The sequence below is a fragment of the Apodemus sylvaticus genome, chromosome 6 (genome assembly GCF_947179515.1).
Source record: "Apodemus sylvaticus chromosome 6, mApoSyl1.1, whole genome shotgun sequence".
Classification (NCBI taxonomy): domain Eukaryota; kingdom Metazoa; phylum Chordata; class Mammalia; order Rodentia; family Muridae; genus Apodemus; species Apodemus sylvaticus.
In genome coordinates, this window is record NC_067477.1 from 72,324,571 (window position 1) to 72,335,643 (window position 11,073).

The following is an 11,073-nucleotide window of genomic DNA, read 5'->3' on the forward strand; positions in this document are numbered from 1 at the left end:
CAACAAAATATAACAAACTAAAATACAATAAGATAAAACAAAAACCATCACATCGAAGTTGTACAAGGCAAACCAGCAGACAGAAAGAACCCCAAGAGCAGGCATAAGAACAAGGGACCCACTTACTCACACATTCAGAAGTCCCGTAAATGTGCTAAACTAGAAGCTGTAATATGTACAGTGCATACCTGTGACAGCTCTGTGCTTGATGGCTCAGTCTCTGCGATTGTGGGAGCACTGCTCAGTTGACTTAGAGATGTCTGTTCTCCTGGTGTCCTCCATGCCTTCCGGCTACACTCCTTCAGCCTCCTTTCCACAGGGTCCCCTGAACTCTGTGGGAGGGGGACAATATGATAGAGAAATGTCATTTTAGAGCTTTGTGTCTCTCTCTGTCCAGTGTGGGTTTCTGTATTTGTTCCTTAGAACCTTTAGCCCCATGTTCTCATGTCTGGTACAGAAGGTACTCTGAAGGTTACCAAAAGAGAAACATTAATACCAATCCAGGTATAAAACCAGCCATCTCCATAAAATCTGTTCTACCTGCAAAATACAGTAGGGCAATGGTAGCATAAAGCTTGTGGGAGTAACACTTCAATGTCTAGTTTGACTTAACGATTCAGTGAATAAGATGGAACCCATGTGTTGAAACATAAAATGGAACCCATGTGTTGAAACATAAAATGATCCCTAATGATACCATGCTATTCTCATAGATTGGTGCCTTTTTCGCCATCATATGAGAAATTTACTCCTGTAGCAGATATAAAGCTTGGGTTTTTAGATTTAATTTCCTTTTCTCTCCATTTACTTTTGTATATATGCATATTATATTCATTTATACATACATGCATAGACAGATATGGATATATTCAGCGTTGTTTAGACATCTTCCATTCAGCTGTGACCTTCCCAGGCAGCCTGGATATCCTTGTCCTCCAGTCCCGCTCTCTTGGTGGGATTGCACAGATTACACAGAAGTATAGCTTAAGGAAGGCAAATGAGTCTTCCTAGGGCACTGGAGGCCATGGGACACAGCAGCATGGCTCCTATGCCCCTTGTTCGGCCCAGGCTGGATGTGGCTGGTGTGTTCTGCCCCACATATCATCTTCTGGAGGTACTATACTGAGTCACCTTCACCAAAGTCCCACCAGCTTTTTGATCTTCCTCCTGAAGACTCTAGTTTTACTGTTAAATTTTGTTTACCTACGTTGTCTGTTTTCTTTTTCTTCCCACAATTGCATTTAATCTTTTCCTTTGCCATAAGCATAATGTTTTTTTTTTATATTTAATGTCTCACTATCAGAAATATTTTCTGACATAAATATCTCAGTAAAACTGAGAGAACATCTGGGGAAAATGTAATTCTGAGGCAATTAACGTATGTTGCTTCTGACATCAGTCATTTCTCTTGCTTCTCTGATTTTTGAGGCCTTTTGCTATCACCAGACTTCTTAGAGAGTTCATAGCAAACTAAACTGCTGCTGGATAATTTATTGGCTTTTGTCTTCCTATCTGTTTGAAACACATGACTTCTCTAACTACTACATTTTGACCCATTAGCCAGGAAAATATTGCTCTGAAGTTGATTGGGTTAGGTTAAAAAAATAAAAACAAACAAGCAAATAAACAAAAACCATGTACTGTCTTGTTGGTTATTTGATCACACTGTGGATGCTAAGATTGTGTTATTTACTTAAAAAAACTATTTCCAGTTGTAATGGACCTCAACCCCAGCATACACTTTTAATGCCTATGTCAGGAATATAGACACACCCTTAGTACACAACGTTAATCCCAAACAATGAAGGTAAATTTAGTTTGTAAAAGGAAGTACCCATCTCTGGAAGTTCTATCTACTTGCGTGAAAGCCAAAGTGATGGATCAGAGAAAGGCTGGCAGAATAGGATTTGCCCAGTTCTCGAGAGAAGAGAGAGGAAGGTCAGCTACTTGTGGGGCAGTGCAGAGCATGAGGAGGTAGTTTTACTGGGGCGAGTGTACAGCGAGTGAAAAGAAACCAGAGGATTACAGCATATTGCCAAAGTTAGTCTCAGGCGAAACACAACAGTTCAGGAGAGGCCTATACAGAAGCCAGGCGGAATCAGGCAGCGTGGAGCGGAGTTTTCAGCCAGAACAGCTAAGCTGGCCAGCCAGCCAGAGATCAGAAAGCGCTAAAACGGATGAGCTCATTTAGCAGTAAATCTCAGAGGCTGAAATATTCCAGGCCTAGATAAGATTTTCTAGAGTTTAGAAGTTTCCAGGACTAAGCCACCACAGCAGACAGAGAGAGTAAGCCTCGGAGACAATCATTACGGGAGAATTACAGTTACTTTTATATAGCTGCCTGTACTTTGGCATCACGGTGCCTTAGGCCACACCCCCCAACTCTGGCAATTTCTCTCCTTTAAGAAAGGATGAAGAAAAGAATGGATTAACTTTATATCCAGTTTTTTGAAGGAGGAAACAGTACACATGAATATTTCTCATACCAAGTCAAAGTCACATCCAGGTTCAAGTGCATGGTTTCTAACTAAAATGGCATTTATAGTGTTCTTTAAGACAGATTATTATGGAAGTCTGATTGAGTCCCCAAAGCAAAGCATATTGTTATAGGACTACATTTTCATGGCCTGCTTGTGTGCTTGTGCATGCTTCTGTGTATGTGTTGAATAAATGCTTACATCAGGAATAGTCAAGAACTATTAGACTTCCACATGTGCAATTAGTTTGAAGTCAGTTCCCTTAAAACTGTTATATCCTTGTAATAGAGTGTGTATTATTATCACTTTCATGGAAAGCTGTTTTTGACCATGTGTATTTATTTGTTCCCCATGTTCAAAAGCTGCACTATAAAGCCAGTGCTCTATCCTGTTGGAAGTTATTCCTGGTGTGGTCTCAATCACTGGCACAGGAACTGAAACAGAGGCAGATGGGATCCTGTGTTAAACATGAAATTAAAGAGCTGTAAACAATTATTTGTAAGTCCTAAATATAAGAGAAAGAAAATTTGAAGAGGACTCACAGGAGAGCTGCGGCCACCTGAGAGGGCCAACCCTGCCTTTCCCTACCCTCCTGGTGTCCTTTCTTATTCCTTAGTGCAGTTACCAAAAGATTCAATTCCTTCCTGAGTGATGAAGAACTGATCCCAAGTACGTAGAGTACCAGTCATGTCCTTTATGATTGGTACAGTCTGTAATGCCTGTGAGGTTTTGCAATGTTGAATTAAAGATGCAACTAAAATATCACACACACTAATATGACTGGGAGTCAGGGATTTTGTTTTGTTTCATTCGGTTTTTTTTTCTTGCATAAAGATAACGTGCTGTGCACAACAATTGAGCAGTTCTCAGAATCAGACCATCTGGGCTCATGGCTTTGTCTATTCTTTGTTACCAACATCCTCATCAAGTCATTTAGGGATTCATGATTTCCTCATCTGTGAAATGGCAACAGCCTACTCCATAGGCTGATAGAGAAAATAAAGCGAGCACGCAATCATGTAAAGCACTCAGGAATATCCTACCCTTAAAAGCCACACACAGTAAGGGCTAGCTGTAACATTGTTTCCTGTCTGCCACCTCTCGGCAGACATTTCTAAGAAGCCAAATCTGTTAACTGAGGATTGGTAGGTTAAGCAAAGATTTAACAGTTTCTTATAAAGATTCATCAAAACTTAGGTACAACCGTGAAACCATACTTTCCAAATTCCTATGACAAGTTCACTTTATTACGGGATGATTTTAGCTTCTATTGAGCACCTGTCAGCTCTTGTCTTTAAGGTCCTATATTCCTCCATGCCATATTCATGAAATGTTTGGCCTAAACATAAGCATTTACTCTTTATGTTGAAAGCACCTCCCTTCTTCTTGGACATGTGGTGAGAATATTAACATAAAACAAAAAATGTAGAGTCAAGGGTATGGAGAGATGGCTCATTTACTACATGCTTGCATTGCAGGCATGAGGCCCGAGATCAGATCCCTCAGAACACATGTAAAAATCTGTTCTACATACCATGTATTGGTAATGTCAGAGCTGGGGGTGGCAAGCCTGATGCATGCTGGGAGGTTCAAAACCACATTTCAAGAAATTCGAAGTGATTGAGGAAGACATCCCACATTAACTTCTGGCTCTGCATGCATGCACATGTACATATACATCACATATAACCAGAACCCAGAACAGCAACTACAACAACATTCTAAACAACAAAATGATACCCCTATGTGCACAGCGGAAAGTTACAAGAAAGAAAATCTCTGCCATTAGTCAGCCTTCCTTTGAAACAGACTTCATCACATCACTGCTTGCTTTCATGATGAGTCAGGGTAACAGAGCAATTGCAGAGTCTCTGCAATATCCGTTTTAACTGCCCCCATCATGCAGGAGCTGAGGTTGTGCTGGAGTCTAACACTCAAGTGCCCTGTCACTGTCCACCCTACTTAACCTCAGTGTAGTCTTGATGTGGAACCAATGAGCTGAAATCCTTGAGGACTTCCATGAAAATTTCCTTCTCCAGTCGGGTGAGTTCATGGTATGTCCAGGAAGCACTGGTGGTGTTCTAAGCACAGAGGTCAGAAATGAACTTTCAGGATCCATTCACACTTTCTTCATTACAGAACCAGAATCCTCTTCTCCTTCAGAAAAAAGGAAATGAATGTTCAATACAGAGGGTCATACTACAGTCAGATGAAGGCAATTGTGAAGACTCTTGCTTAAACAGCTATCTTGCAGTATACAGGGGGATTGCCACAAGATTGAGAGAACCTGGGTTAGATAATGTAGAGGTGCAATAGAGTTTGGTCCCTTCTCGCACATGAGATACTCAGGTCTCGCTTTCCAATGCCTGCAGTGAAGATGTCCCACCCATCTTCGACAGTCAAACCCTCCAGTACCAAGAACCCATGAGTCTTCTTTGACATGGACATCAGCGGGAGTGAGTTGGATGAATTGTTTTAGAATTGTTTGCAGATATCACTCCCAAAACTGCAGAAAATTTTCATGCATTGTGTACAGGAGGAAAAGGAACTGGACCCACAACTGGGAAACCTCTCCATTTTAAAGGATGCCCTTTCCACCGAATTATTAAGAAATTTATGATTCAGGGTGGAGACTTCTCAAATAAAAATGGAACAGTGGAGAAAATATTTATGGTGAAAAATTTGAAGATGAAAATTTTCATTCTAAGCATGACTGGGAGGGTTTGCCGAGCATGGCAAATACAGGCCCCAGTACGAATGGTTCTCAGTTCTTTATCACAATAGTTCTAACTCCTCATTTGGATGGGAAACATGTGGTATTTGGTCAAGTAATAAAAGGACTAGGTGTGGCAAGGTTGCTTCAAAATGTAGAAGTGAATGATGAAAAACCTGCCAAACTGTGTGTTATTGCAGAATGTGGTGAATTGAAAGAAGGGGATGACTGGGGAATAGTCCCCAAGATGGCTCTGGTGATAGTCATCCAGATTTTCCAGAGGATGCAGACATACATTTAAAAGATGTAGATAAAATTTTATTAGTATCTGAAGACTTAAAAAAAAACATTGGAAATGCTTTTTTTCAAGTCTCAGAACTGGGAGATGGCTGTTAAAAATATGCAAAGGTTTTAAGGTATATGGATAGTTCAAAGGCTGTTATTGAGATAGCAGATATATCTAGACTGCAGCCTTAAGTTGTGTGCTGAATGTTGGTGCTTGTAAATTGAAGATGTCAAATTGGCAGGGGGTGAGTGACAATTGCTTGGAGGCTCTTTAAATGGACCCTTCAAATATTAAAGCACTATACTGAAAAGCGAAAGTTTGGCAAGGACTAAAAGAATATGACCAAGCATTGGCTGATCTTAAGAAGGCACAGGAGATAAAGCTATTCAGGCACAGAATAAATGATAAAGGCACAGAAAGATACAGAGAAGTTCATGTATGCAAAAATGTTTGCTTAATAAGAATTAAACTCTCCCTAACTATTATATGTTGATTATATAAAGGACAATGTATATTACTGTCTACACGATCCCTGCTGTGTTTCCCTTGATTTCTGTCATTGCTTACATCGCAGTGCTGACATAGGTTCCATCTTAATAAAGTGTTATGAAATACAGTGAAAAAAAACAAGAAATAAACAAGAGAGAACCCGAGTTATGTAGTGAGTTCTAAATTAATGGAAAAATAAAATCTGTATTACATAACATAATACTGCCCCTACTTATCCAGTGTTGTCTACAACTTCACATCCCTGACCAAAACTAAAATCATGGGAGAATAACTTGTTAACATTGTAGAGATGCTCTCATTTCTTTCTAGAAAGTGTAAATGATTGATTCCTATGACACCACTATACAGAGGAAATTATATTTAATTTTTAGAAATAAACTTTGATTATGGCTGGCCTTCCCAGACCCAACACTGACTAGCTAGAGTTATACAAGATCTGGGCTTTAGCATTCAATATACATTTGTATATTGAATATACAATGTTCGGTATACAATTCAATATACATTGCTTTGTGACCGATTTTGACATAGAAGTACCCCAGAATGAATGGCGATTCCTTTTTTTCATCCACTTTCAGTTACAATTATCTGTCGTCTGTCTTCTACCTATTGTCTTTCTATATTTTAGGAAAAGTGTATTTGTTGAAGTGCAATCCTGCTTTGAAACCTTCGCAGTTAATTTCACCCTATCTCCCATGTAAAACATGGCCTCATTCAGTATGATTCTTGGAACTTGTAGTGTGTCCCTCATGAGCCCAGATAGCATTACTTCCTTTAGTCATCATTGTTTGTGTGTGTATGTGTGTGTGTGTGTGTGTGTGTGTGTGTGTGCATCTGGATGCCAAATTTCCTGGGCTTCATCAGCTTATTAGCTCTCGCTCACGGGCTCCTGTGTCCATGTTGGTTCTATTTGTGGTAGCCCTAGAGCTGGCCTCAGACTGCTGTTTCAAGTCAAGAAGAAGTGGGGGCTGATGACCTGAGGTTCTGGCTCCTATTATATACTTCTCTCAGTAGCCCTCCCCCCACCAAGTTCTTCAGATGAGATCTCTGATCTTCATCTACCTAACATCTATCTAACAGCACAGCTCTTCTGCCTAGGGGTCAGCTGGCAAAACCTACAGGAAACGTTGAATCTTGTGTACCAGCACTAGAGTATAGATCACCATAGTTCTTGGTCAGTGTACATGCCATGGTTTTCAGAGAACATATCAGACTCCTCTCTTTACAGAGAACTCGCCTCAGGCTTATGTCTTCACCATCTGACAAAAGATGTGAGCCAGGAATTATAGTGATTCATTCCCTTCCCTTTCATCTTACTGCACTAATTGAGAACAGTACTTCAGCTGCTATCCAGCTACACTGGAAGGGAACAGCCCCTGAGAACCACACACAATGGGCTTTCTCTTGTATTCTTTGGTCACCGTGAATCCAGAAATTCTTAACATTTATTTCTCTGACTGTTGGTTCATAGTCCCTGTATTTAAAGCTTACCATTTTAGGTCCTTGACACAACAGGGATTCAGAAGACTTTGCATACTTAAAATTATTCTAGAAAATCTAATGGCTTTTATTTACTTATTTTTAATATCACCACAGGCAAAAAGCCTTCTGTATGTTGTAAACCACACTATCCCAATGAGCTATGTCTTTTAAGCCAAAGAGTCTTATTTGTCTATATTATTTAGCCTTCTCAAGTGCATTTTGGAGACTTACTGTTAAAAAGAAAATCTTTCCATGTCATAAATACATAATAGGTGATTTGCAGAATTTACCCATTGTATTAAAACTGTGTTTGATAACAATGTTCTTCTCTTAATAGATATTCCCCGGCTTTACTTCTGTAAAAAGAATATATATATAAAATTTAAAGTTAAAGCATAACAACATTTACTTTTCTATTGTGTTACGCAGGGAAGGTTTAAACTGGAGAATCAAAATGTTTGGATTCTTTTTTGGGGGGGGTTGGTTTTGTTTGGGTTTTTTTTTGAGACAGGGTTTCTCTGTGTAGTTTGTGCTATTCTGGAACTAACTCTGTAGACCAGGCTGGCCTTGAACTCAGAAATCTGCCTGCCTCTGCATCCCAAGTTCTGGGATTAAAGGCATGCGCCACCACCGCCTGGCTAATGTTTGGATTCTTATTTCATCCATCTTTTTAAAAAATATGAAGTTCTGATGCAAAATTTGACTAAGATTGGCAGTCTGAACAGCAGTCTCTCATAGCTTATTGTGGAAACTACTAACTGTATCTAGCTTTGTGTATTCAATTAAAATTATATTAAGTAGAAATTAATTTTCTAAGTCATACTGGCTTTCCTTTAACTTTTTAGGACACACATAGCTAACAGCTGTCATTTTCACCACCACCACCACCACCAAAAAACAGTTCTAATAGAATAGGTAAAGAACACAACTTACCTGCAAAGATCAAAGCCTAACCACATACTTCACAAATGCACAGGCACACCCACACACACTCTGCAACTATGCCAGGATTACCTTAGCTATGACACATGGAGAAGTGTGAAAGGTAATAATACAACATTCCATTGTTTTTCTGATCTCTCTGGAAGGAATTCTCTGACATTACCCTCTAATATCCTTATAGTATAACATATTCAGGCCTAATGACCCACAGGACACTTTTAATGAAAATGAGAAATGCTATTCTTAAATCTTCTCAATTCTGAGCCTATAGCATTATAGCCACAAGTCAGCATTGTAGACTATTTCTATGTACTTAACATACTATTTAATTTCTCCAAAATCCCTTAGTTTCTTCTTATTTCATTGTGTTTTTTTCATAAAGTATGCTATGCCTAACACCATAGACTTGAACTCAAAATGACTGATTTTAACTGTCAGATGCCTCTATTTACTCTCTGTGCAGCATTGAGAAAGCTCATCAGTGTTTTGATGACAGTCTCTTCATCTTAACTGGAAATTTCCTAGATGACAGTCATACAGCCAAGTGCATTTCATTGTGCTACAATATGAGGAATACTTACACAGTTCTTGAATGGCTTTGTGTCTTGCTATCTTAAAAATTTCCTGAATATATATTATAATCTTTGTTAGCTTACAAAGTTATGCATTGTAATAGGATGTCAGTGCTACAATTGTTTTTTGTTAGAAAAATGTAAAATTTAATTATATTTCTAAATTCTAGAGCTTTCACTAAAATACAGGAAGAAATGATATAATTTTGAAGAAAATTTGTTTTTTTTTTTATTTTTAATCACTGATGCCTTTTTCTGGAAAACAAATCTGAATCTCGGAGAATTTACATGCTAGAATGCTGAATACAATTTTAGAAAAGTATGGTGGATATTGATTTGTATTGTTTTCATTGATTAGTTTTGATCGGTATAATTTTGTGGTGTTAATTGGATAAATTAATTATTTCTCCAACTAGAAAGACATTTGTAAGTTCCTTGAATTCTTTTAGTGCAATGATAATTCCCTTGTACTAGGAAAAGTTATAAAATATGCTCATTTTCATATTCATTTCTCTATGCCAGGCATGTGGACAGACAATAGAAAGACAAACATAAAGTGTGCACATGTACACACACACACACACACACACACACTTTTCAGAAGAATCCAGAGGAGATAAGGAAAAGTTGTACACACTGTTAAATGGAGTCTTCGCAGCTGCCCATGTTAGCAGAGGCACATGGACTGTCTACTGCAGGACTATCTGATCCACAGGAGTGGATTATTTTTGCTTGAGCTAAAAGATAAGTTCATCATTTGGAACGCTGCCAAATACCCTGTCTTTGACGTTCCGTGATTGGTGCTCCGTGTCTCAGCCATGCCACAGTCTGCCCAGCACTCTCCCAATGGTTGGCATGGTGCTGTCTTGCTTTTAACATGCAGCCCATATAAAAATCTATCATAATCTTCCAAAATTAGAAATGCAGCTGTTTTAAGTCTTAACCAGCAGTGACACTATTCATTATGCCAGTATGGGAATCAAATACAAAGATGCATTTGAAAAGAGCAATGTCGCACCAGAATGTATGTGTGTCTCCACTTTCTAAGTAGTTCACATCCATAGACACTTCACAAGTGCTGACTTCAGGGTTTCCCAATGTAAAATACAAACAGCTTCTCCATTACTGCATACATGTTAATACAAAAACAAGAATTTGAACTAGCTCTGATTTTATTTTCTCTGTTGTGAAACAATTTCATCCTTTTAGTTTCTAGCAAAAGAAAACTTTCCTGCTAACCATTTTTCTTAGCTTGCTCAGTTTTTATTGTGCTTCGGATTTTTTGAATTATTTATCATTAACAATTGGTAATCCTAAGAACATCTATTGTGCAGAGCATTGAGATTTCTCATTTAGATAAAGCAGTTGTTCATTATTTTCCCTTTTATTGAAAATAGGGTTTTTTTCCTTCTTCTTACAGTTTCATCTTTCTTTATTCCTCCAAGTTCCACTCTACTTCCTCTCCCATATAAATTTACCCCTGTCTCTCCTTAGAAAATAAACAGGCTTCTAGAGGGTAATAATAAAATAAATGAAAGAAAATAAGATAAAACAAAAAGTAACATATTGAAATAAGATGAAAAACCAATAGAAGAAAAAGAGCCCAAGAGAAGGCCCAAAAAATAGACACCCCCTTGTTCACACACTCAGGAAACTCATAAAAACACTAAATGGGAAGTCACAATGTATATGCAGTGTACTTCTAGGGTTAAAAATGGAAAAGAAAAAATATAGATTAAAAAATAGTAAAATAAAATTTAAAAAATAAAAACGGAAAATCTCTGACATGTTATTCTGAGACAAGGAACATCCAAAGATGCCACCCTGTTAGGAGATTGCTCTGTGGCTAAAACTGTCATGCTTCTCTCCCTCAGCAGACCTAAGTTCAATTCTGTACTCACAAGGTGGCTCACAGACATCGGTAACTCCACTTCAGTGGTTCCAGTGTCCTCTTTTGCAGTGTACAGGCTCTGCACAGGTGGTACATGCATATACATGCAGGAGAACAGTTATATACATAAAAGACAAATAAATCTTTCAATGGTAACAACAGGCCTCTTTGAAACTCTGAGATTAGTTTTCATGTTGCAT

At 38.4% G+C, this 11,073-nt stretch overlaps 1 protein-coding gene and 1 pseudogene across 3 annotated transcripts in view; both read left to right on the forward strand.

The window, feature by feature from the left end:
* The window catches only part of Prkd1 (protein kinase D1), a 316,195-nt gene that overhangs the window by 159,475 nt on the left and 145,647 nt on the right, over positions 1–11,073 (forward strand). The window lies entirely within an intron of this gene.
* LOC127687360 (peptidyl-prolyl cis-trans isomerase D-like) lies at positions 4,855–6,060 on the forward strand (annotated as a pseudogene).